This window comes from Pleurodeles waltl, chromosome 10 (assembly GCF_031143425.1).
Source record: "Pleurodeles waltl isolate 20211129_DDA chromosome 10, aPleWal1.hap1.20221129, whole genome shotgun sequence".
In the NCBI taxonomy this organism is placed as follows: Eukaryota; Metazoa; Chordata; class Amphibia; order Caudata; family Salamandridae; genus Pleurodeles; species Pleurodeles waltl.
Window position 1 is genome coordinate 240,172,827 of NC_090449.1, and position 25,820 is coordinate 240,198,646.

At 43.7% G+C, this 25,820-nt stretch overlaps 2 protein-coding genes across 4 annotated transcripts in view; one reads left to right on the forward strand and one right to left on the reverse strand.

Moving 5' to 3' along the window:
- DCUN1D3 (defective in cullin neddylation 1 domain containing 3) overlaps positions 1-16,569 on the reverse strand; it is a 95,316-nt gene extending 78,747 nt beyond the window's left edge. Inside the window, exon 1 of the mRNA XM_069210281.1 lies at positions 16,287-16,569. The gene's annotated coding sequence lies outside the window, so the exon portion shown is untranslated. The remainder of the gene's footprint in view (positions 1-16,286) is intronic.
- A 23-nt stretch (positions 16,570-16,592) lies between these two features.
- LYRM1 (LYR motif containing 1) overlaps positions 16,593-25,820 on the forward strand; it is a 59,542-nt gene continuing 50,314 nt past the window's right edge. For 2 of the 3 annotated variants that reach the window (XM_069210282.1, XM_069210284.1), the window contains exon 1: positions 16,619-16,893. The gene's annotated coding sequence lies outside the window, so the exon portion shown is untranslated. Of the gene's footprint in view, positions 16,894-25,820 lie in introns of all 3 variants that reach the window. The other variant, XM_069210283.1, reaches the window with a different exon arrangement.

Consider the following 25,820-nt stretch of genomic DNA (forward strand, 5'->3'; position numbering starts at 1 on the left):
GTGACAAAGGCACTCTCCCCATGTGGCCAGCAACATGTCTGGTGTGTGGCAGGCTGACAAAAACTAGTCAGCCACACTGGAAGTCGGGTATGTTTTCAGGGGGCATCTCTAAGATGCCCTCTGGGTGTATTTTTACAATAAAGTGCACACTGGCATCAGTGTGCATTTATTGTGCTGAGAAGTTTGATACCAAACTTCCCAGTTTTCAGTGTAGCCATTATGGTGCTGTGGAGTTAGTGTTTGATAGACTCCCAGACCATATACTCTTATGGCTACCCTGCACTTACAATGTCTAAGGTTTTGCTTAGACACTGTAGGGGCACAGTGCTCATGCACCTATGCCCTCACCTGTGGTATAATGCACCCTGCCTTAGGGCTTTAAGGCCTGCTAGAGGGGTGACTTACCTATGCCACAGGCAGTGTGAGGTTGGCATGGCACTCTGAGGGGAGCGCCACGTCGACTTAGTCATTTTCTCCCCACCAGCACACACAAGCTGGCAAGCAGAGTGTATGTGCTGAGTGAGGGATCCCTAGGGTGGCATAAGACATGCTGCAGCCCTTAGAGACCTCCCCTGGCATCAGGGCCCTTGGTACCAGGGGTACCAGTTACAAGGGACTTACCTGGGTGCCAGGGTTGTGCCAATTGTGGAGACAAAGGTACAGTTTAGGGAAAGAACACTGGTGCTGGGGCCTGGTTAGCAGGGTCCCAGCACACTTTCAAATCATAACTTGGCATCAGCAAAGGCAAAAAGTCAGGGGGTAACCATGCCAAGGAGGCATTTCCTTACAGTATGGGATTGTGCGAAATTGCTCCCTTATTGTGAATGTGTGTTGGATGACGTTAGTAGGGCTGGAACCTTCAGTTAAATATAAGACATTTTTATATTAGGCTTTATACCTACCCCAGCAAAAAGAGCACTTAGCAGAAAATGTATCCTCCTCTGCCTCATGGTAGTGAAGCGTTGTTTAGCTATTCGTTGACTCTCTTTGGAACCCCCTAGTCATGGCGCATGGCTCAGAGATGTGAATGAATGGGCTGTCACGGAGGAACTCCGTGTGAAACGTGTGCGCACGGATAATAAAATAGACAATGGCCTTAGGGCATGGGAAGCCATGTTACACGCTGTGAATCAACAGATGGAAGATCTCCCTTGTAGCTCAGAATCCGTTGATGAACCGTTGTAATGGGTTAGTCTGTGTGTGTGTATTACTGACCGTATTCCCAAACCCATGCCCCCTAAACAACACGTTTGGTATAAGATTTACTCACATACGCAGTAGATCACACAGAGGCCCAGATGGTTGAGAAAGTGGGAGGCTTAGGGTGCTCTTAGTTATGGTTATTTACCTATACCATGGTACGAGTTCTACATGACATCTTATGGATGCTGGAATGACCAGTATGTGGGATTTTCTGTTGATAAGTCAAAAATGGTATGCTATATGGAGTTTTCCTTCTAAAAATCAATAAAAATGGTTTCTAAAAAAAAAAAAAAAAAAAAAAAAAATAATAATCTAAAGATGCGGTTACAGTCCCCCGCAAGCACCATGGCTGCGGCAACATAGGGTGACTCCTTCGCCAGAACCCCAGGAAGAATAGCCAGGCACTTGATGTTGCGAACGTATACCTAAATAAAGCAAATCTCTCAACCATCAAAGGTCCCATGAGGTATGACGTACTGTTCCTCTGGATCCACTATATGATTTCTGTGTTTAAACAATACCCCACGGGCCACCCAAATAAACATCCCTCGTGCATAGCCAGAATATAAGGCGGGATAAATTTGCCTCCTCCAGCGCTTATGTAAGCTAGGATAACAATCCCCCCACACGTGTTTCCTGGAGGAAAGTAATGGTGGCCTCTGACATTCCAGGTAATCAATTTGGTCGTAGAATCAGCCATACTCTAAACAACCCTGCAATGTACCACCCAGATTCCCAGAGATGTGCACGGTCACGCTTCCAACATACAGACTCTGTCAGCCCCTCCTGCAGGCTCCATACACACCATAGCAGTACCAACTTCCCTAACAGTACTCCAACAGAAACAGCGATAAACTCTCCAGGGATGTGGAATTCCTATCGCCCAAGACATATTTTTTGGGGTCAAGGGCAACAGGTTTTCATGTTTATTTTGTCCTTGGGACTAGTAGGCCCAAACCCCTGCTGCACAAACACTTTGGCTGACAGTTTACAGAAAAGGAAACTGTCTGCAGTTGAGGTAATGTGTGTCTTTATGTTAATGCTGTTCAAACGTGTATTTATGGTCCATTAATGAAAAGCCTTCATTATAAGGGTGAGTGCTGTAAATAAACGTTTTAAGGTCACACTGCACTACTGACAGTGGTTCCAGTAAAAAAAAAAAAAAAAAGTGTACACACTAAAGTTTAACAATGCGAGACTACGTATAATGCTCCCAGAATGCTGTCTGGTTAGATGCAAATGTTTACAGAAGCTTGTAAGCAGGAGTGAGGATTTGTTGCTTTCAAAATAAATTGTTTCAGAAAAAAAATGAAAGTAGGAAAAAATGTTTTTCCCTACTATGAAATTTTAGGTGCTATTTCTTTGAAGCGTCATTTAGTAAAATGTGTTGATGCATGCTAGTATTTCCCAAAAATATTCCTAGTGGAAAATCAGTGTAACCATTTTCAACAAGATTATGGGAATCATGAAAATAAACAAGCACTGGCAAAGCCAACTGATCGAACATTTTTTGAGTCTTTTGGCAATGTGTGTCATGTTTGCCATTTGAGGCATGGCCATTTGCCAGCTACATCAAATTTCCACAACGTGAAGATTTGAGCAATGTGATGGCTGATTTTTATGCTTTGGCACACGTTCCACATGTGGTGGAAGCCACTGATGGCACCCATGTAGCCTTGGTTCCCTCAAGTAGCTTTTGTAACACGTTATTGTTATGGGAGCTCACCATTGTAACAAACACTGGCAAAAAGAAAAATACATTTTTGGTCTCAAAAAGCCTACATTGCCACCAGTGGCATAACAAAGGCCCCATAGCCCCCATCCAGGGGGGCCCCCTCAGCACAGCACCTGCCCTGAGGTAGTCTTAAGGGGAGGCCCTCCATGTTCTTTGCGGGGCCCCCCTCCAGTTTCGCTACGCCACTGAATGCCACAGTAGTTCCTGGCCATGAAAAAAACTACTTTGTGTGCCAATATTCTCCTTGTGGAAGAGCAGAATGAGATCACTCATATTAAAGCTACCTGATAGAGAGAAAGAAATACAAGTTTAATAAAAATAAAATGTCTTTGTTAACAACAGACCTAATTAGGGACTCAATTCTAAAAGAAAGTCACAAAAGTGCACCTGTGGTAAATATATATCTTTGAATTAGTGGCATTCATGAATTCACAAGAACTTACAGAAATAGATCAGAAATCATACTCCTAGAAAATATTTGTGAACTGTAATTTAGCACGAGCAAATATGCATGTGTAGATTTGCTCATGTGAAAATCTATTGAGCGTTTACAAGTTCACTTTCCCTCCAACCACTTCTTTCCCAACCCTGGAAGAACTTCTACTTCTGTCATTGTCAGGAGTAAACTTCCAATATTTTTCATTATGGCAAAAGATTAGAGAACAGCTGGTGAAAAATCCTTAAAACATGCAAAGTTAGTAGGTTTGCAGACTCAAAGGCATTCCTGCCCTGGAACTATTGCTTCCTGCAACCCCAGTATATAGATCTGAGGAAAGGTGGCAAAATAAGTAAATTGCTATAGTAGGGATTGAAATTGCAAGTATTCAAGCCCTACTATAATCGTAGCTCCATAATCAGAGAGGCTATTATCAGAGCTCTTTCATAATGACATTGTTGCCATAATTTGTCGCTACACTACATGGCTTCAGCAACACAAAAGGATGATGGACGGAGTGTTGAACAATGCAAACACTCACCCCCAGTCACAGATCTGGGTTTAATCCATTGTTCTTTTGCTCACCATGCCACCCCAGTTTGGACCCAGCCATTTGCAAATCAGTCTTGACCCTGTTCTTCATGGAACAGTCCAGCCCGAACTGCCAAGCCAGGTCAAGCATCCTGGCACCGGTTTCAGGGTATCACCCTTCATCAGCCAGGCTAGCTTGAATCCATTGGCACAGTGAGCAAGGGACCCACATCTGGGCATACCCTTCCCACAGGGTCAAGACTGATTTGCATATGGCAGGGTTCAAACTGGGGTGACAAATAACGAGCAAAATAACGATGGATTAGACCCAGATCTGTGACTGGGGGTGAGTGTTTGAAAAGTTTCAACACTCCGTCCATCATTTTATTTTGTTTTGTGATGTTGCTTTGTGCGCCCCAAGTGGCAGGGGTATGCCCAGACGTGGGTCCCTTGCTCGCTGTGCCTCTGGATTCAAGCTAGCCTGGCTGATGAAGGGTGATACCCTGAAACTGGTCCCAGGATGCTTGTTTCCTGTCCAGGGAAGACCTGGCCTAGCAGTACGGGCTGGACTGTTCCCATGGGGAACAGGGTCAAGACTGATTTGCATATGGCTGGGTTCAAACTGAGGTGATGTAGTGAGCAAAATAACGATGGATTAAACCCAGATCTGTGACTGGGGGTGAGTGTTTGAAAAGTTTCAACACTCGGTCCATCATTTTATTTTGTTATGTTGCTGCACTACATGGCACCAAAGGGACAAGTAGATTTAAAAAGCAACCTGTCCCATGGACAAGTAGATTTTTTTTATTTATTTTTTTATTCCACACCCCTGGCTCTCCCAACACCCCAATACCCATGGGCAGTGTCGCCCGCCCACCCCATCAAAACACAGACCAGATGAAAGTCATCAATCTGCATGCCATTCCCCAACTTGAAAGTAGGGAAGAAAAAACACTGCAACACTAACACTCCCACCCAACCACTCGCTTCAACTGGTGCTTCGCAAGAGGTTAGGTTGTTGGGGAAGGTGCAAGGTCGAGGCACTCAAGCTCCATCCCTGTGGGTGCTAGCCTCTAAGGTGCCCTGACGATGTTGCTATACGTAGAAAGGAAAAGGGAAATTAAACAGCATCCCACTATCAAAGAACTACAAAATCAAATAACTCACAGCTTATCATATGGTCTGTCTTTATAGGTCATATTCTCAGTGGTCCTGAAATGGTCCCCAGCATGCTCCCAATCTGGTAGCAGGTTCCACGCCAGCCTGACTCAGGTCTGAGCTGAGCCACTGTTGTCAAGTCCCTGCTCTCTATGCAGATCTTGTGAGATCTTCGCTGAGTCAGGCACTATCTCTGCAGTCTGTAGGGTACCATCCGGGCAGACCACTATTTTCTCCAGCCGTCTGTCGTCTTCCAAACTCTTCCACTTCCCTTGGCATCACTGTAGGTGGATTGATTGGCTCTGTCTGACCAGTTGCAATGAGTTCATCTGAGACAGTTCCTGGGTAGATCTGCCCTCCTTCGAGCCTAGACAGACATTGTCATCATTTGCAGTAAAAAAAGAAGAGAGCCTTTCCTTTGTGTTGGACCCTTAATTTTGCAGGAAATGTGAGGCTGTATTTCAAATTGGGGTCTTGTAGCTGCCGTTTAACAGATACAAAAGTTTTCTGTTACCCCTGCACCCTTTGAGTGTGATCAGAGTAGATGGATGTAGGATGGCCCTCATACATTAAGGGGCCTTTTATACATGCATTTTGCAGGATATCGTCTTGATCGCGAAAATTAAACAGACGGCAATAATCGCTTGAGTTTCAGCAGCAGGCTAGTGCGCCTCTATATGCGCGCTCAATAGTGAAAAATGTCAAGAGTCTTTTTGGTAGAAGGCTCATAGTAATCCAGTCTTCTAGGAAACGTTTAGCGGACTGTCCCTCTGCTCTCTCTGGAAACCCCACAATTCGTAAATTATTCCGGTGGGACCTTCCCCCAGAATCTTCTATCTGGTCATCCTGGCGGTCTGTTTGCAGGGTACTCACATTCTGTTCCACCGTGGTCACCTGCTCAGTCACCTTGCACAGGTCAGCCCCCAGCAGGCTTACATCTACAGAGTCCAAGCCAATGTTGAGTGCGAGCTCCCCCCGCAAAGTATGAATTGCTGCCATGGGGAATGCCAGAGGGTAGCCCCAAGTTGTTCTCCTACACCTGCAGTCGGGGTTCCTTCTCGGGTCCCTTTCCCTGGAGGGAGCAGCTGTGTATAGTTGAGTATCTTATTCGCCTGGGCCGACTTGGCGTCCTTATCTTACACCATGGTGGGGCTGATGCTATCTCTGCAGCCATGCAAGCCGGTATGTAAAAACACAGGGGAGCCCTAAACTGTCCCTGACGCTACTCCCACCCCCTCCCCCCCCCCCCCCCCCCGGCACCACCCCTCCCTCTCAAGGAGAGCTCCCTGGTCACAGATCGCTATCGTTTGTCTCGCAGGGGTGGGGCCCAGTCTTTTACAAGATGACTTTCTTCCGCCAGGATGGCAACCAGTTCCCAGGAGATGCCCCTAAAAGTCAGCCATAGGGCCCCCAACCTGAGGGTGCCGTCAGTCCACCCAAACAGTCCAGCTCGTGAAAGCACCGTCTGCGTTTTGTGGGAGGCAATAATATAAGGAGGATGGACACCAACCACAATGCGTTTTTAGGCTACCAGTCAGGCAATGCATCCCAGGTCAGCCAGTTCTCGGGAAAGACTCTGCATCCTTTCATCAGGGATGAGGGCCCATTAAACAGATGACAGCGTGGGTAGTCCAGTTTTCTTCACTGCACGCTATCGTGCTAACAGGCTATGCTCTGGCAGCCTAAAGGGAGATTAAAACATGCAGGTGCGCCCCAGGGTCCATGCTCCGGTCTTACCAGTGGAACAAACAGAATGGCTCAGGGCCCAACCCAGCTGGCTGCTTGCATTTCGCCAGGTGGTTCACACCAGCCTTCAGCAGCACTGCAGCGTGCCTCTCAGATGGCGCTGAGCTCCGCGTGGAGCTCAGGGACACCAGCAGGCAGGAGCCCTCAGCGCACACAAGGACGAATCCTCACCTTGGTGCCCATCACTGGGCACCTCGTTCACCGGGCTCATCACTATCAGGCACGGGCCAGGCGAGTTTGCGATCTCGGCGGAACTCACCGCGGGCCTGTGACTTCCCTGCTCAGCCTCGAGGGCACCCTGGGACCAAGCAGGGCACACATCTGCGTCTGCTGTGCGGGGGTGTTGCCGGCCCCTCTCCCCTCTGCTCATAGATCTGTTTTACCACCAGGAATCAAAATGGCGGCGGCCCGCATCAACAGAGCCGCGCCTGAGTTCAGGGTAGAATGCAGCCCCAAGGTCTGTAAAAAAGCCTTCAGGATAATGCTGTGGACTTGCAGTACAGATCCATAGTTTCTGGGACTAAGTTCCAGCAGGACTGCACAGGATATTGGCAGGATGGGTCAGACGTCGGCAGGAGAGCCAAAAAGACTGTCTTATCAGCCATCTTGCCTGGTCACACCCTGCCCCCCATATAAATAGTTGTACCTTTTAAGACGTGGACGCAAATTACACTTCTTTGTGTGTTTATGCAAGGGGTTATCAACCAGGTTTCATCTTGAGTAAATGTTACATATTGGTGAGTTTCTGTGCCCAACTTTACTGACCAGGACGTAATGTCCCTACAGAATTACTGATGAGTCTCCTAGTGATGCTAGACTTTTTGCCAACCCTGGTAGCTGGATAATTGTCTGTGCTACTGGAAGATCTGTTTTTGCATCACACTTTAGCAATATGACCAATGATCTTTGCAGTATGGAAAGCCTAGAGGAGTTTGATTTTGGGATACTGGATCTATGAACAATGCAGCTGCAAACAGTGTTGTGACTGGACATGCTTTGGCATTCTCCAAACCCTGTCAACCATCTGCTCCAATCTGGAAGTATTCTTTATGTGTCATTAAAATCTATGTGGCAGCAGGGACAAATTGTGACGATATATTGATGTACAATTCAAGAACATTCACTATGATCGTGAACTGTTTTCACCCTGCCAAACTCCAACATCATTCCCACCAAGCGCTTGCCGTTGGTGCAAATTAAGGTTTGTGTGGAAACACGAGATACCCCAAGCTTTTATTAAGAAATCCATTAACAAGCAAAACTGAGGTATGTGACCCAGTTCTCAGTTAACTCAATCTATTATTTATAAAGTCTTACTCATTTCCACGAAGAAAAAAAAAGAAAAGAAACCTAAAGAGTGGTGCCAGATAAATGAATTATTAAACGTTACAGAACACCAAAGTGGATTTAGTGTTGGCTGAGGCCCAGGCTGGAAGAGTCCCAAACTCTGGGGTGTCACTCAAAATAACAAAAGCTAACAAACCACAAGTTTGAATCAAAGCATACAGAGACCTACTTACTCAGAAACCATATTAATGTCACTAGAAGTTAAATTAATGACTGAATGAACTATTCCTAAAGCGGAACAGCTGCCCATAGACGTCCACTATAATGATGTTTGTGTTACAAGTTTAACAAATGTTTACAACTTTAACTATCGGAGGAATGCACTAAATTAAACACAAAAAGTCCAATCCAGTATCTGCATTCTTCAAAAAAAGCCCCAAATTTTAACATTTGATAAATAGTAAACATGCAGGCAAAAGGACACTTAATGAAAACAGCAAAACGTAAACTAGAGTAGCTCACACTAAGTCTAAATATTCCAAGAATCAAATCTGTGTGTAAATTTAGAGCTGGTCAAAATGATTTCAAATATCTCAAGAGTCAGTCACTTCCAGTAAAGGGATTGCAATGAAGAATAAATGTGAACAGAGAAGATAAAATGTCCTAGCTGGAATTTCTTCATGGTCATGTTTTTCTTACCGGACACGTAAACTTAATTTTAACAGAATCCAGAGAACAGAATCTCCATGATTAAATGATGAGAACAAACTAGCTTACTGACAAATTCAAAGGAACAACAATTGCAAAGCTGCCAAGTTTCCACTGTGCACGATTGGCATTTCTATGTTTTAGGGCACTTGTGAGTGAGATTCACCTTGAGTGACACTTTATTACGAAAACTGGACTAAGACAACCTGCGAACAAAACAAAAATCTTGCTTTATGAAATGCAGCATAGTACCTGGATTAAATAAACCACTCATACCTGGCATGGGATCATTTGTGATTTCTGAAGTTGCCTGGAGTTCTGTCCCATCGTACCATACCTTCCTCTAATATTTTCAGAAGCATTAAATCAAATGCAGGCTGTAATCTTTACTAAATAACAGCTGTTTTAACTCACATACCCTTTCACCTCTGAGTTAGAAATTCATTTTTGATTTTAAAAAACAAAAAAGGTAATGCTCGTTTGGTTATCCAAAGTGATGCAACCTGTTGAGTTTACCTAAATTAATGACCCAAACATTTTCGATGGGAAATGGTTGATCAAGGGTATCACGGTCCTCTCTACCACCATAAGAAGATGGTTCCACGTGACCAACCACTACCAGTGCCTCTGAAATGCTGCAGCTACTGCCAATTTAAATGCAACCAGCCAGTGCGCTGAACACTTATCACCGCTCACTGGCAAATTGTTGCTGCTGGCTGTTTCGTCGCACTGGGAAGGGCTGCCTCACAGGTTCTACAGTGAAGTAGTTAATAGCACTGGGCACGGTCTTTTCTTCCACGTTTCTCTAAACCAGAAGTCTTCAAAGCGTGGAACAGACTCACTGGGGGTCCGTGTCTGTATTCTTATGGGTGAGCAATTATCTCTGTAATTATTTGTAAATAAACGTGGCCTGGAAGCTCAACGTAGTTTACTTGGCATTTTTCCAGGTGCTCTTCTTTTATAAGCAGAGGCTGAAATGCATAAAAAAGTGAGTGCCACGGAGGGGTCAGTGAGTGTGGTAGCGGGGTCAAAGGAGTGGGTAAAACTAACAAAATGTTCTTTAACTGTTATGCTGGTTTTTATACCCTCTCACACACCTTAAATAAAAGAAAGCATTATACTAATCTGTAGGAAATGCATTATTTTACCTTACGAAACCTTAAGTGGTTAATGCGATCACTTTTTAGTGTGGGGGGGGGGGGGGGAGAAAAAAAGAAAGAAAGAAAAGATTTCACAGAACTGAATTCTGGTTGGTGCAGTGGAGAATAATGACCAATATATATTTAGATACTACAGTCTAGGCCAGTAACTGCAAGCACTGTGAATATCCAAGTTATTATTCAAATGATATCACATACACTCTAGATAGGCCGTCGCAAAACTATTACAGTTTAAGATAAAATAAGTGCTTTCAAAAATTATATTTTAGTAATAGGTAATCAGATGGTACATAGCACAAACATTTTTAGGAGTGCCCATTAAACAGACGCAAACCAGAACACAGCTGACAACACCCTTACATGACCTCTCAAAAAGAACAAATCTTTTTTAGAGGTAATGTAAGCGTGATTCCACTAACTATAGCATATACTGTCTCCTGGGTAGCTTTTACATTTGGTGATTAACCAATCGCACACATCTATATTTCTTTATGGTAGTAGGCACACTGGTGTGAAGATCTGTTTCTTCTTTACCTATTTGTTTCTCTCTTGGCTTCACAATTCAGGGCTGTATTTACCATTGTGAGAAATTGGGCTGTTGGTTGACTGGTGTGTAAACCCTGGTCAAGCAACAGCCACAATGTCTTGCAGGAGGAACCACAAAAGGTCAGTAATTTAACCTGTGCTTAATCCTGGATAGTTTGGGCACAAAATACAGTCAGGCTAAACTGAGAGGCAATGTGTTAAGTACGCAGCACACAAACAGCAATACAGTGCAAACACAACCCAATAAAAATCCCAAACCAATTTAGAAAAAATAGAGAAAATGTTAATAAACTATTTGACACTAAAGCAATCAAAATCCAATTAGTACAACCGGAGTTATGATTTTTTAAAGTTTAAGGTTCAAAATATCAAGTCCTCAGTTTTGGAAAACAGCCACCTGGACATCTTTAGCACCACAACCAAGAGTCAAACAGTAGATGGAGACCTCTTTTTTTTTGGGGGGGGGGGGGGGGGGGGGAGTTTGGTTCAAGACTCAAACATCAAGGGTAACAGTGGTTCAACAGAGATCGCTCCACCCCTCAAACTGTGAAATGTAGTAGCAGAACAAATAATATAAAGGCTCCACCGGTGACATCAACGTGCTACCAACAGAGTGCTGCAATATTGGGAGAGAGCTCCTATATAGGAACCAACAAGACGCCACCCAGAGCGCAATTCTGTAGTTCATAAAATCAAGCAGGTAACATCAATAAATATATAATCCAGACTTGGAGCTCAGCATGTGAAAGATCTTAAATTACAACAAATGATCATAAATGTTTAACAATCCAAATGGAAACCTACTGCTCTTCAACAAAAGTACTACAGTGAGTAATCAGAATGACACCCCTGCAGAAACTGTCCCACTGCTGTAATTATGAAGACATGATTCGTCACCATATCATGGAGCACATGAATTTAAACTTGTAGCTGGCTGCTCGGACGATCTTTCTTCAGCTACACTCTCTCACTACTTTATTCCTGTTCCTGAATGATGTACTACATCACCTTATATAAAGAGCGAGGTTTGAGTGGGAAAAATGCCACGAGTGTTTCACAAAATAAGGAATGGTGCGATGTCAGCCTTGCAAGTAGATTTGCTTGTACAGAAATTCTACCATTATGGAGGTATTTCCTTGTGAACATGTGACCCAATTTTCAGAAACAATGGACAGTCTGGGACAGAGATGTCGGACAAAATGTTAGCACATGCCACAGATACTGAAGCAGTGAATTATAGCACCCTCAAATCAGAAGGACCAAACTGCCATATCCCACAACCAAGTGTTTCATAGCTCTTGCACTTTATTACATTTCAAGAAATTTTGATTAGCCCCCACCCCCACTCAAAAAAAAAAAAAACAGAGAACGGAAATCTCTAAGTATATCATGTCACGCAAATACAGCTTATTCTGTCTGGTTTTCTTTGCATTCTGTAATGTGGAAGCCTGTATTTATCAGGATCCTATTATTTTGTAATAACATCTAGCCCATTTCTTCCCATTTTCTTCTTTAACTACCTAACTCAATTGAAGGTTTCATGTACAATCAGCAGTCTTCTTACAAGTGGTTTAGCTTATGGTCATTCTGGGGGGTGTTATTCACTTTTGAACCACTGCTCATCACACTCAATTTTCTTCTATACTGGCCTTAACATTTCTTGGACACAATGGATTAGCATATTACACTATTTACTCTTCATGCCCTTGGAAATTTTCAAAAAAGTTAATTTCATATTTGTGATGCATAACTTACTTTATTCTGATAAACAGCTAACGTGTTGCTCACATCATCCTTTCTTGGAGTTTTTTCCTTGGTCATCGTCTATTCTTCTGTACTTTTAATCTGGCTGTCAGCAGTTTATCCATTGCTTCTGCATCTCATTCCAATACATTCTGAGTTTTACCTCATGTTTTGATCACTCTCTTCCTGTTCAACTTCTTCTTTATATTGTTGAAAACTGGATGTTCTTGCAGTCTCCTCAATCACACCAAAGTAGAGGACCTTTTAATCTAGTGTTTTTGGGTTGATACACTACCTCCAACACTTCAGATCCAGAATAATAAATGTGATTCTCAGACCAGGAATACACTGTGCCATAATCAAGAGTAATACTTCTGCGTGCCAATTATGCCTACAAACACTATCAACATGCGATTTGAGTCGCTTAGTGCTGAATCAAACCATAAGTTAAAATGCCCCACATACTGTAAAATGTTTGAAAGTTTGACAGAACATAATGATATCACAAATAGAAGCAAGGGAATGAGAATGACAACTGAACCAACCAATGGTAAGCAAGGGTTGGGCCCTAAGCCCCTTCTAAGTAAACATAATATCTCACAAGCAACGCTGCATGTGCTGGCTCAGGTGAGAAATATAGGATGTGTAGTGAGGTGGGAGTAGGCAAACTGTCAAACAAGCGAAGGTGTCTACAAAATATACTGAAGGACATAAAACTGACAATGCTCCCAAGATATTTAGAATGCTAGAGTGAAGGCAGGAGAGTTTTTGAGGAAGGGGTGGGTTATGTCCTACCTCAGAGCAAACAGCCTTTACCATCCAGGAGCTTTAACACATAGTTTCTACCGAGCAGGCAAGTGCCCTGCAGGTAAGTATATGTACCTTTACCACGCAGGTATGTATTTAAAAAAATATATTTTAGGATTTAGGGATGAACACAGGTGAAGGCGAAATGATGTTTAAAGATGGGGAGAAGAAAGGAATGTGAGGGTGACTTGAAGGTTACGGGGTTGGTTGAGGTAAAGGAAGGTGGGGTGACTTGAGGGCGCAGGGGATGGGTAGAGGTATAAGGGGTGAAATGACTTCAGGTCTCAGGAATGAGGAGAGGTAAAGGGAGGTGAGGCTGACTTGAGGGTTCAAGGGGTGGTTAAAGAGAGGTAAGGATGACTTAAGGGTTCGGGTAGGCAGAGGCAAAGAGAGAAAGGCGAGTGTGACTTGAGAGTTAAGGGGTGGATCAAGGGAGGTGAGGATGACATGAAGGTTTAGGATGGGAAGAGGCAAGGATGATTTTACGGTTTGGGGATGGGTGAAGTTAATGGGAGGTAACAATAAATTCAAGGTTTTAGTGCAGGGACAGTTAAAAAGAGGTAAGGGGGGATTTAGGATTCAGGGGTGGGTAGAGGTAAAAAAAGAGTTACATTTGGTTTTAGGAATTAACAGTGAAGTAGATGTAAATATGAAACACGAACCTTTTTGAATCACGTGGCTAAAAAAAAAAAAAAACTCCAAATTCTAAAAGAGGCAACTAAAAATATAAGTAAACATGCCATAGTGGCAAATGTCAATTCAGAAAAACACCTACTGCATGGCAATAGCCGTAAAATGAAGGAAGTATGTTTACAGATTCATTATCAACAAAAGAGACGAGCCAGCCAAAACGGAAATTGGTCACACGCCACAAAGTTATGTTACTGCTAGTTGGTTGTGTTCCACTCTTGGAGATGTCGGGAAGCTTGAGCTTCAACTATGATAGTTTTAAGTTGTCTTGCAAGCAAAAGCAAAAAGGAGTCTGAGCTTAAGCAGGGTGGAATAAAGCTAATCAAGAAATCAAGCAGTATTTGGTGCATGCTTCTGGGAAGAAAAAAAAACAAACACACACGGAGACAATTTGAAACTGCTATGCACTGACGCCCCCCCCCCCCCTCTCCCCCCCCAATGAAGAGGAAGTAAATAAGACTGACAATGAAGCCAACCATATTTTTAGGTTTGTTTTCTTTAAAAATAGATTGTTGCAAGCAACAGTCCATGCACTGACTGGCTTAGGCAAGAACTCAAAATATAGATCAAATCAGTTCAACAAAAGGCTTCATTAACAGCTCTGTTGCCTGTCTAGAATTGTGATGCTAGCATGCAATCACTGGTGCAGGCTCTATGCAACTACCTAGCTGTGTAAAACCGACTATGAAAGAGACACTACAGCAATATAAGCTATTATTCTTTAAAAACAGTGGGGTAGGTTACAGTGCGATGCCGAAAAGACTCACCCATGCTGCATGTCTCTCCTCCTCAGCGTCCCGGGTGACGAGCAGGAAAGTGGTTCACGGCTTCCTGTTGTGCTAACAACCAATCCTGGAGCTGCTCTTAGGCTGTTTTCAGCAAGAGCGCAGCTCAAGGATTGGTTTGAGCAGGCTAACCCAGAGCTCATTTTGAGGCTAGGGGCCTGTGCCAGCTATCCCCAGCTGTTTCACAGCCCTGGGATTGCTGGGTCTACAGCGTGCATGTCGGATAGGCCAGCTGGCCTATCCGATATGCGCACTGGCAATAGTCATCATGCCACTATCGCAGCCTAGTCCACACTCTCACATATGCACTGTAACAGGAGCGCGGGCCAGCACACAGAATAATAAAATGGTAATCGGCAATTTATTATTCTCAGTGTTTACCTACAGCACTTGCTGCAGGTGGGACCTCTGTCCGTTAGGACGAACTGCTGCTGCACTCCAGTGCAACACTGATAGTATGTAGTACTGCATTTTGAAGCAATATAGCAATGGGTGCTACTTGAAATGTACCCCCCCCCCCTCCCAATAGGCTGGCATGGATGATGACCTCATTGACCTCATGACTACATTTATTTCCAGCACATAAACACAAAAATAACTTATTTTATGACCAGTGCTCTACAGACACGAAGGAATGAAGTTGCATGTAAAACATTAACTGGGTAACAAGTAAGTACAGCCTTATCTGTAATAGAGAGAAGTGCATTGTTAAAAAATAATGTTTTATTTGTGTGCATTTGGCATTCCCTCATTCTGGTTGCCCTTCTTAGAAAACATACATAAAAATTCCTTGCCAATAAAAGTGAGCAAGTATAAACTATAAAGGGAAGTTAATCAATTTGCAAGCCATCATACTGTTGTAACGATGTATATTATAAAGTGTGTTAAGTGGTTAAAGACTTCTCCCAAAGAAAATATATCTTAGAAGTGATAAATACCTATTTTGGAGTTTTCCCCAAATAAGTAAGGGGAAATAACAAGCAGATGTTCGTGCTTGCTGTATAAGCATGTCCTGGCAATTACTAGGACTTTTTCGTCAATTTGACCTACCGAAATCTAACAGGGGTGCATACTTTATCACTCCTAATAATTATTGCGTTCAATAAATTCCAAGGAACTCTGAACTTTCTATGGTACATAAACTCCTAGTACATACGACTGCCTCGGGTACCCTAACTAGAGTCAAGGGTAATGATACAGCGGTATTCCCCGCAGAAGAGACCTTTTCTTGCAATACCCCTGCCACAAAAACATGACGGTTACCGGTGATAAACTCGAAGAGGTACTGATTATATATCCGTGCGCCTATTAATTAGCCAAACGTGACATTTTACTGCGGCTCCGCATCAACGATCATGCATTTGACGTGACAATGAAAGGCTCTGTATCTTTGGCACAAGTACGTCATTATTGAACGAGGTATCCCCACTTTACTCTCTATCGAAGTGTCCTGTGTGCTTCTATGGTGGGGTGTCCCACTGTCTGGACAGGGAGACGCCGGACGGCGCCCTCCTACTGTGGGCACTCGCTCTGGGAGACCTCGGTGCTCGGCTCCGAGTGGTTCCCTGGCACAAGAGACCCCACCAGACCGGTGCACGCACACCATACCGGCACATCATTGCAGTCGCCGACCAGGTAGGGATCGGTCGGAGAAAGAGCCCTCCCTTGCCGTTGTCAGAGTCTTCCTAATACCCGATGAGGACGCCTGGTTCCTCCCTTCCTGGAAGGGCTACTTCTGGCAATTAATGTACCTGCTGCTCGTCCAGCCTCGGTCCCGTGGCGGCTCCCCGCTCTGCAATGGGGCACTTTTGCCCGTCCGTGATCGGCGTCCGGGCCCGAGACACCTGGAATACCCTAGTCACCCATGCTAACGGGTCCCGGTGTTAGTGAATAGACTTCCGCTGATCAGAGCCACCCGGTCTGTACAATACGTCACGGCCGAGTCGTTTCCTGTGGCACTCTTGGGCACTTTTCCTGAAGAGATTTCCGGCGAGGAGAGCCACCCGGCTTGTACATTGCGTCGCTAGCTCGTCGCCTGTGCCCCCGCCCCTCCCCTGGCACGCCTTCCTGTGCATGCACAGTGGCAGTGACCCCCGTGTCCTCCTTACGGTGTTTCACTTGTGTACGCCGCGCGCCCACAAGGACAGTGAGCGTGACGTGCTGTGCCGTCACGAGGACAGTGAGTGTGACGTGTTGCACCTTCACCTGCTGTTGTATGCCCTTCATCCACTCCTTCAGGGGATGGGGATAACCTACTGCTCTTTGAGAGAAGGAATGTGCTTGGCCTCTTAGCCCCCACTGACGGCTCTCAGGCGGGGTTGGGTTTGGCGATTACAGTCTGTCTGCGTTTGGGAACAAGTAAGCCAGAATTTAACAGTTGAAAACATGCATCCCCCCAATTGCTTGCATTGGGATACAGCAGAAAGCGAACTTAGCACACGTTATAGCTTATAACAAGCATTGGCAAAGCCGCTAGATCTCGCCCATGAACTGTATTGGATCAGACGCTGCTTTTTTCGTCTTGTATGTGACGGCTATGAATGTGCGCGCATCTAAATATTTTATCTTTTAAGCATAGACGTTAAAAATAACAGTCGCAGAGGGCACGGTTGTCCTCTGTTAAAGTTATATGTATTCGTATGGTCTGTTTTAGCGACGTTATGTTGTTGAATGCAAAATGACTGAACAGAAACCTCAGAACCACTTCAAATAATTTTAAACACGCGGAACCCGACGATGCTGTCAGAAAGAACATTTGAATCAAGAGCGAGAGATTATATTGCAGTTTGAATACAGCGCCTTAAAACATTCCGCGACCATGAGTCGAAAAAGTCAAAACAAAGTTTAGATTCAAATTTAATGAAGAAAGCATCTGCAGCTTTTCAAATGTTTAAAGAACACAAGCTCAAAACAGGTTTCTTGACACAGGATTAGAACACAGACCTACTGAGCTCACTCCGATCTAAATACACACTCATAGTCCACTGGCATACTTTGTTTATAAAAAATAAGGGCCTTGTCTTGGTAACATTACATTTTATGCCCAACAGCTCACGGAAGGAAGGGTGAAGTAGTAGACTCAGCCATAAATCTTGCCAGAGAGCTAATTTATGGAAAGAGAAGCCTATTAAAACAAAGAGGCACAGCTGGTCAGGAGCTCATACGAGAAAAGAGCCGAACCGAGGAAGGAAGAAACAGCAGCATCTCAGCATGGCTGTTTGTGAGAAGTGTTGCAAAGCAGAATAATACAGGGGAGCAGTGCAGCATTTCAGCTCCCTCGTGTGTGTGTGGGAAGAGCAGAAGGCAGAAAAGCACACTAGTGAGAGAGCAATAAAAGCACAGATGTGGGGAAAGAGGAACACAAGGGAGACAGCTGAAAACGCCTGCACACTGAGGGGAAAGCAAGTAGTTTCTTAAAAGCGAGTAGTGGAAAGCTACACGTAAAGAGACCATGTTCCATGGAGGGACAGATGCAAGATTGAACAGGCATGCCAACGAGTAAAACGTGTAAGGAAATGAGGATTACAACAATGGCAACAAGTGGGCGGGATTTAGTCCCACTAGAAAGCCTGGTTAACTGACAGTAGGTCTTGTGCTATTTGGTAGGCTCGACCTAAAAAGAAGGAGTGTCTGACCCAAATAGGGAGTATCAATATGTATTCTGGGTTACTTCGTGTTCCTCGGGGGTTGGGTGTACCTTTCGCCACCGTCATTTCCAACAGCATATGACCGAAAAAGTATTTTACTAGTCATGACATCAGATGGCTTTTCACATGATAATGACAGCAGAGCAGATGAACATGTGGCTGTCCGTTGTGAGGGGTAATTTCTACAAATTATACAAAATGGTGATCAAGTGTAGGCTTTCAGGGTCACTGGATGTAGGGGCCCAGCTGGATCCAGAGGTGTGACCTGGATCAATTTGGCCAGAAGATGGAGTTTTTTCAGTAACAACCCGGAAAAACAGCTGGCCAAGGACTGTTTTGAAGGACCGACCCAGCCCACTGCACATTCACTATTAGTTGGAACTAAAACATAAGGCTGGGAATCTCTCTGTTTGCAAGAATTGTCTGTGTACAACACCCATGCATATTTTCAGTTCTAGCTGTTTTCTTACCTCACTATAAAGTGTGTTATGAATTTTAACAATTGCAAATCTGTTTTTTTTTTAATTCAGTTCGAAAGCATGAGTATGTGAATGATATGTGATATTCTGTACAACTGTCAGCAACCTGTCTTTTACCATACTAGAGGCTAACGACAGGCATGCTTGTCCTGCACTCAATTTCCATTAGCATGCGGCGGAGGTTTTGGTTTTGTGTGGAGATTGAGAAGGGGGGTGTAAGACTGTCCCTACACAGACATGCCTTTATACTTCGATCATTGAGAATGAAGTAGCAAGCTATAACATTTTTAATTGTTGCTGAAAAAGTAACACCCCAGTGTAAGCAATCTACTGAGCCACTTCCCGAAGGCCTTTTTTTAACTTTGACTGTTGGACAGCTATGGTACCGTTACAGGTTTGCTTGTCTTGAATTTGGTAACTGGGCTCACCAGATGGCCTTTATGGTGCAGAAAGTTACAAATCAAAACATTTCCCACTGACTGTTGTGAAACAACTAAACATGCACCCTAAATATAGATATATATAACACCAATAAAGATTCATCTGAGTTGTCACTCTACAATGAATTCATGTTTTGTTGCAAATGTTAACCTCGCTGTTTTTTGGTTTTAACAGTTGTAGTGTATGTGGCTCAGTCAGTAAAGCGCTAACGCTCCATTAGTGCTGCCTTTCTGACAGGAATCCCTGCCGTAGACTCCAGTGGCTCGAAACTGCTGTATTTTTACCAACTGCCAGCGTGTCGAATTGCAGCTTTGCTTCCGGTATGTGTAGCAGCAGTTCAATTGTGGTTGGGCCTTGAGGGTCGCAGTAGTCACTGGATCCTGTGCTTTAATTTGGACAATCTTATATCCCGCCCGAAGGGCAGTTGCCTTTTCCAAACGCCCATTTCTTTCAAATGGGCGGAGCTTGAGGGAAGATAATCTATTCAGGGCCAATTAATATTTGGACTCTGGGTATACTTTTTGTGTGCAGCTGATGGGCAGGGGCCTGGTCAGTATTAATTTTAGAGCCTTAGCCACCAAGCAGTCTGAATCAGTTCAGGCTCAATATGACCTCTGTGCTTTGTCAAAGGAGACGTGCATTTAACAAACCGTTTGTACTGTAAAACGAAGACCCTCATAGATGTATCTATGGAGTAGTTGGTTTGTCCTAACCTTATCTTGAGGGTTCTCTTCATAGGCGCCCTTCACTTGCACGCAGGTGTAGGGAAGGGACTGGTTGCGATTACCTTTTTGCTCACTCCTAGCCTGTCAGTGGTGCATTGCTTTATTACTCCACATGACTACATTTTTCCCTTTCAGAGTAGTCAATGTTTAAAACAACATTTTTGGGTGTTGAGTTACTGGTACACACATAACATTAAATGGTTAATGACTGGGTTTGTCTCAGCACAGCCTAAAAACGTGCATGCTATCATATTTACCTAATGGGAAGAGGAATATGGTTTTGTTCACTAAAACGTTTGGCAGATTCAGTAGGACCTATTGTTTACAAATGCTCTATTTTATAACTGCTCAGGTGTTACACATTTCAGTTTCCAGCAGCAGCTGGGTGTACTTCTAGCCATACTCTGTCCTATTCTGTTTGTTCTTATGCACTCTGCTGCTAAAAAGGACAAAGCACAATTAAAGGGTGTGGCTCAACTGGTAAAGTCAACGAAGATGCCAGCTGGTCATTTTTGATTCATTTAGTTATGATATAGAGGCAACATAAGTAGAGAAAGTGCAAAAGAAAATTCACTCGATAAACCAAACAAGGCAAGTAGGTCCTTTGTATTTTGTATCTTTTTAATTTTGTTTCCCCATTAGTGTGCACAACAAGCGCTTGATGACTTTCTTTTGAATTGTTGTTACTGGGTGGGAGCCTTCTAAGTAGTAGTAGCTCTTCCCCTGCGTGACCGCCACATGTAGAATGATCTCTTCCAGTAGTTTTTCCCGAGCCACCTCCCAGCAGTCACTGAAAGTGTGGTATGGGAGACTGCTCTTTTGCATGACATCATCATTTTAGGCGGATCCATGGCACGGCAGACATCCCAATGTGCTGCTGACAAAATGGAACTGACAATAAGAACTTGCCTGCAACAGCAACTCCTACATCTCTTAAAAACATCACTTGCACCTTCTGTGCAGAAGCCGCTGTTACACTTTCCCACTATCACTGATGCAATAGCAGCATTTCAGAACCAGATATTGAATGTCTGTGTCTGCATTAAGACTGAGAACGCCCCAGTGCACACTAATATAGAAAAAGAGGAAAATGGTAGTTTACACTGTGATGGGGGAGCCACAGGGGCTACTTTGGGCCAAAATTGTTCAGTAGTTGGGTGCAGGTGCTTCCAGTCGGTTATGGTGAGGTGTCTGACGGATTTGAGTTGGTATTTTTGCTTGCACACACTGACAAACACACACACACATTTACCTCTGTTTTGAAAGGCCTCAAAATGTTAGTTATTGTACAAAATGTTGTGTTTCTCTCACTTAGTACTCCTAGTACTACTACCACTTAGTACCCCTACTAATATGCATCCCTCTCCCTTTCCACTGCCCATTAAGTCCCTCTCATGTGCCCTGGTTGTTGTCGAATGTTTTTTTAACATCATATGCCAGGCTGATTGTTGGGAAATCTGACCCCAGTCTTACTGACCAAGCTATGGGTGGACTCTTCTTCCATTATTACTTTTATTCACCTTAGTCTTTTAATCAGCGCATTGCAGTTTGTGGACTTGAGAGGAACATGTGCTCAGTGTTCCTGACAGACAAGAGGACTCAAGAGACTGACTAGTACGAGAGTGGACTCAAAGACTAACTAGCCTGTAGCTATTCCATGCCTTCTGCATGTTTATTGCTCCCGTCACCAGTTAAAGATTGATGATTCTCCATACGTGAACAAGTCAGCTTTAATGGAAATATCAGAAGTACAACAGCCGTTTAAAAGTTTTCATTGTTGTTGGTTGAAAGTGTGCAGCTCTTCGTTAGAAACAGAAATGCTGAAATGCCCCTCATATTCCACAGCTCGATAAGCAACCTCAAGGTAGACTGCACACATTTGATGCAAGTAGAAGCAAAATGTGGGTTGACATAAAACCGAGTGAATCGATGGTTGTCTAGGCACAAAGGTAGAATTGTCACAGTAAAAAAAAGCATAATGCAACTGTTATGAGGCACAGTTGGAATGGTGCAAAGTAATGATTACTGCAATGCACAAGCAGCAGTTTACAAACCACACATTAGGCGATGGATGGTGCTCAAAAATACGAAATGCACTACTTTTTTGTAACAGTCAATATCAAGATCCTTTGTTAAAGATGAAAGAGGTGTTTCGTGGTCAGCAATCTAAAAGCCAGTACAGTACTGGAAGGTGAGCAGTGTAGGGAAGGTTACAAATGGGTTCCATCTGTTTAAGAATGAAGGCTACAAGGTGACCCTCTGCCCCCGTCCGGGTTATTTTCGATCTTTGTGTCATATGTCCTAAAAGTGCAGCCACAATTTGTGTGCTGACTTTTTGTGACTACTAAATTATTTTGTTAACCGACCTAAATGGAAATAGGTTGGTTCATAAAATAATGATTCAGATGGATTCGCAGGACGACCTGCCTAATGAATGAATATTCATCAGACAAATCTCAAATGGCAACTTCCCTGCTGTGCATGAAGCTTACACTTCATATCCCAAAGGGGCCCTTCCCTTTAACAAATGTGTTACCACCCCAACTTGGCATCTCACATGCCATTGATACATAGAGTACCAATTCAGTATTTTGAAAAAATGCTAGAGCGAGACCCTTCCAAATATCAAATCAGTTACCATTTCTAAACACATTTGTTATTCAGAAACAGTTTCCTGGATCACAAGCTTTTGTACTGGTTGCAAATTGTCTGTGTTACTGAATTGGATGTTTTGGGACTGGTGAAAGCTTAGAACATCTGACCCGAAGTTCTGGGTGGAAACTTTACTTTGCTGTAGAGGCCATTGGGCTGTTGGTCTCAATTATACCAACTCCTCAATGGAGTGGTAACCCATTAGCAGACAGGAGGGATCCCCAAAGGACCTCTTCCCCTTTGTGAATGTTGACTTCTGTCTAGTCCTAAAAAAGTTTGTAAAACCTTTCATTTTTTCTCTACACACACCCTCTGTTCTTCAAGGAAAATGGCTGTATTTGAATAAAAATGATTGTTTTATTTGAAAGCAATCACAGACATGGAGGTTTGCTGGTTTGAGCAGGCCACCATCATTGTGATGGCAGCAAATTATAGTGGGTCACAATTTGTCACCTACCTCATTAAGATTTAAGAGGTAGGTCGAAATGCAATTCACTACAATTCGGTATTTTGCAAACTAACCTATTATTGCAAAGGTTCATTTGCAAAATCCCATTGTATTCACTAACAGTCAGCGCACAGATCACAACCTTTTTTTAGTAAATTCAGTGTGCATACATCTGGCCCTGTACTAGAACTGCAGAGTGAGGGGCCTGTTGTATGCACCACAACTCCTGTCAAGTACTTGGTATTTGCTGCAAAATGGGTGTCCAGTGCCAGCCCAGCAAATCTTGATGGTACTCTCCATAATAAAGAGCAGCATCTCATCAGGATCAGCCAGCTGTTCCCAGGTGTGGCCGATTGCCTCATTGTTGAAAGCATGGGGCAGTGATGGTGTCAGAGCCATGGAGCCTATGATGTTGTATTGGTTGCATCACACAGAAGAGGGTGAAAGGTGAACGTGTCCCTACGGCCAAGCCAAAGTCCTCTGATAGCCAGACAAGCAGCCATTTATTCATTGGGTGAGGGAGCTGAGCTCTTTTTATTCACTGAGGTTCTGTGCAGTGGGGAGCCTTTTTTCCTCATTTGGTAAGTGATGCAAATGCAGTCATTTACATGACAAAGTCAAAGTAAGTGGGACGAATGAAAATTTGAAGAGCATATCAGATATCAGCCAGTTTGTGACAGGTTGAATTTGGTGGGAAACAGCCTGAATGCCCACTGACAAACCCCACTGCAATGGTTTAAATATAATAGAAAAATAGATTGGACTATAGAAAGCAAGTAGGCACTGCTGGTAATGTCACTTGGGATTTGGAATTAGCAAAATGGGTCCGGTGGTGCCTTTTGACAACATCTAGAATGCTTAGTAATAAATTCAACATCTCATATATGGGTTGTGGAAGAAAACCACTGCAGTTTTATTACACCACAACAAAATAAGATATGTCTTGAGGTTGTTCGACTTCAGCTTCCGAGCAACCCATATAGCTGCATTACAGGACCACGTGGTAGATGTATGACGGTCAGTGTTGAGCGAATTCTCCTACCAACTCCTGTCAGCTCTTATTCGTTTGTGCCTTGCTACATTTCCATCCGGCATCTAGTGGGGCATGGAGTCTTTGCTTCTTGTGCTGAGCACATTTGATGGTTTACCTAGCAGAGTGTGGTCCTTGGCCTGGGTTATTCTGGGGCTGTTACAGCATTTGATCCTCAGATAGTATTCCAGTTTAGCTGGCACTTCCCGAAGGAGCTTTTTAGAAAATGGGCACAATTATGACGAGTTATGATTTTTGACTCAAGATTTCTAGTCCGAGACAGTTGATGGTATTTCCTGGAAAGCTACTATAAAAGAAGCTGAAAAACTATCAGTACTGCACCGCAGCACAATCAGGGAAGTATTTTTCTATTAAGTGTGTTGGCCCTAGTTAATGTTTTTGTTCCTTTATTCCTCCTTGGCCCGTGGGCATTTTTCTGGAATCTGCGGAAGACCATCTTTCAAGGATTATGTTAAGCTTTTCGTTGCCTTATCATTTCCGTGCTCCTAGGATACTTCTTGGCATTACGTGTTAACTATGGATGCAGTAGCTTTATGCCAGATACTGCAATCAGTTGTCATGGAAGGTCCGGTAATAACCCATGAGAGCTATTGAAACAGGTTTAATCATCATTGTTGTTACCAAATTCAATGCTGTTACTCAGTCGACTATCAAAGGATGAAAGGGCAAGTTTGCCTTGCAGGTATTCCAACTTGAAATCCAGTGGTGACACCCACAGGTATATTTCTTAGTGCTTAACTCACTGAGCCCTATTGCCCGCTGCCTGATAGTGTCACTAAGTTACCTACAGGCATGCTAGCTAAGCTTGGATAAACTAGGGACTGAATTAGAGGTCCAGTAAGGCAGCTTTAATTCATCATACACTCTCAGTGCAGTCGGTCTGCTATGGGAACCTTGAGGAAATGTTTAGAATGGGTGGGCCAGGCATACTAGAATGATGTTTCTAGACTAAAAGGCGGTTGATGCAACACCCTGTTATTACTTTTTGCTGAAAGTACATGGGACACTTTTGGCTGCCTCTGACACACAAGAAAACCACTTACTGACACAATAAAGACAAAAACATCTACACAGCACATCCACGCACCCTCACCAGTGTATACATCAGAATCTTTCTACATTACTTAGCATAGTCATACCACTCTGAAACATGTACCAAACCTATATAGTCAGCAACTGTTACTTCTTACTGAACAGCTTCCTTAGTAGACAACCAGTTATCTCAGTCGAAATAAATAAATGGCTTAGTCCATCAAATACAAAATCATTGGCATGATTGAACACTTCCCATATAGTTGTTATCGAATACAAACCATTATAAAACTCTGACAACATTTTACCTTGACTTTAGTCAATGAAAATCCCAGAACTGTAAAGGGCAGCTGGACATCTAAAGTACTACAGGACCTTATAGGCAGTGGAAGTGTTTTTGGGCTTATGTCAACTGCATAGGTTCCTGAAGTTGAGCTTCATGGAGGGGTGTGGTTTGACGCCAACCAAGATGGCAGCACCGTGTTGAGCTCCGTCGGTGCAGGAGGCTTCTGACGCCTTTGGGATCGCTCCAGCACTCGCCTGTCAGAGGAGACAGGTATGTGTCTCCTCCTGAAGACTCGATGAGTGGCAGGAGCCGTTTTCAGCTCCAATATCTCAGCAGTATTTGTGCGGCCGGCCCCAGGGATTTAACCTCATAAAGAAGGGCCATGCCTGCCATTTTGAGAGGCAGCAAGCACATTTTCTTTGCATAACAAATTATTTGGAGTGGTCGTGCTCCTTAATAATATCCCCTTTTTAACAATTTTCCTGCTATTTCCTGTTCCTATTTTTTATGAAAAATTATGAAGT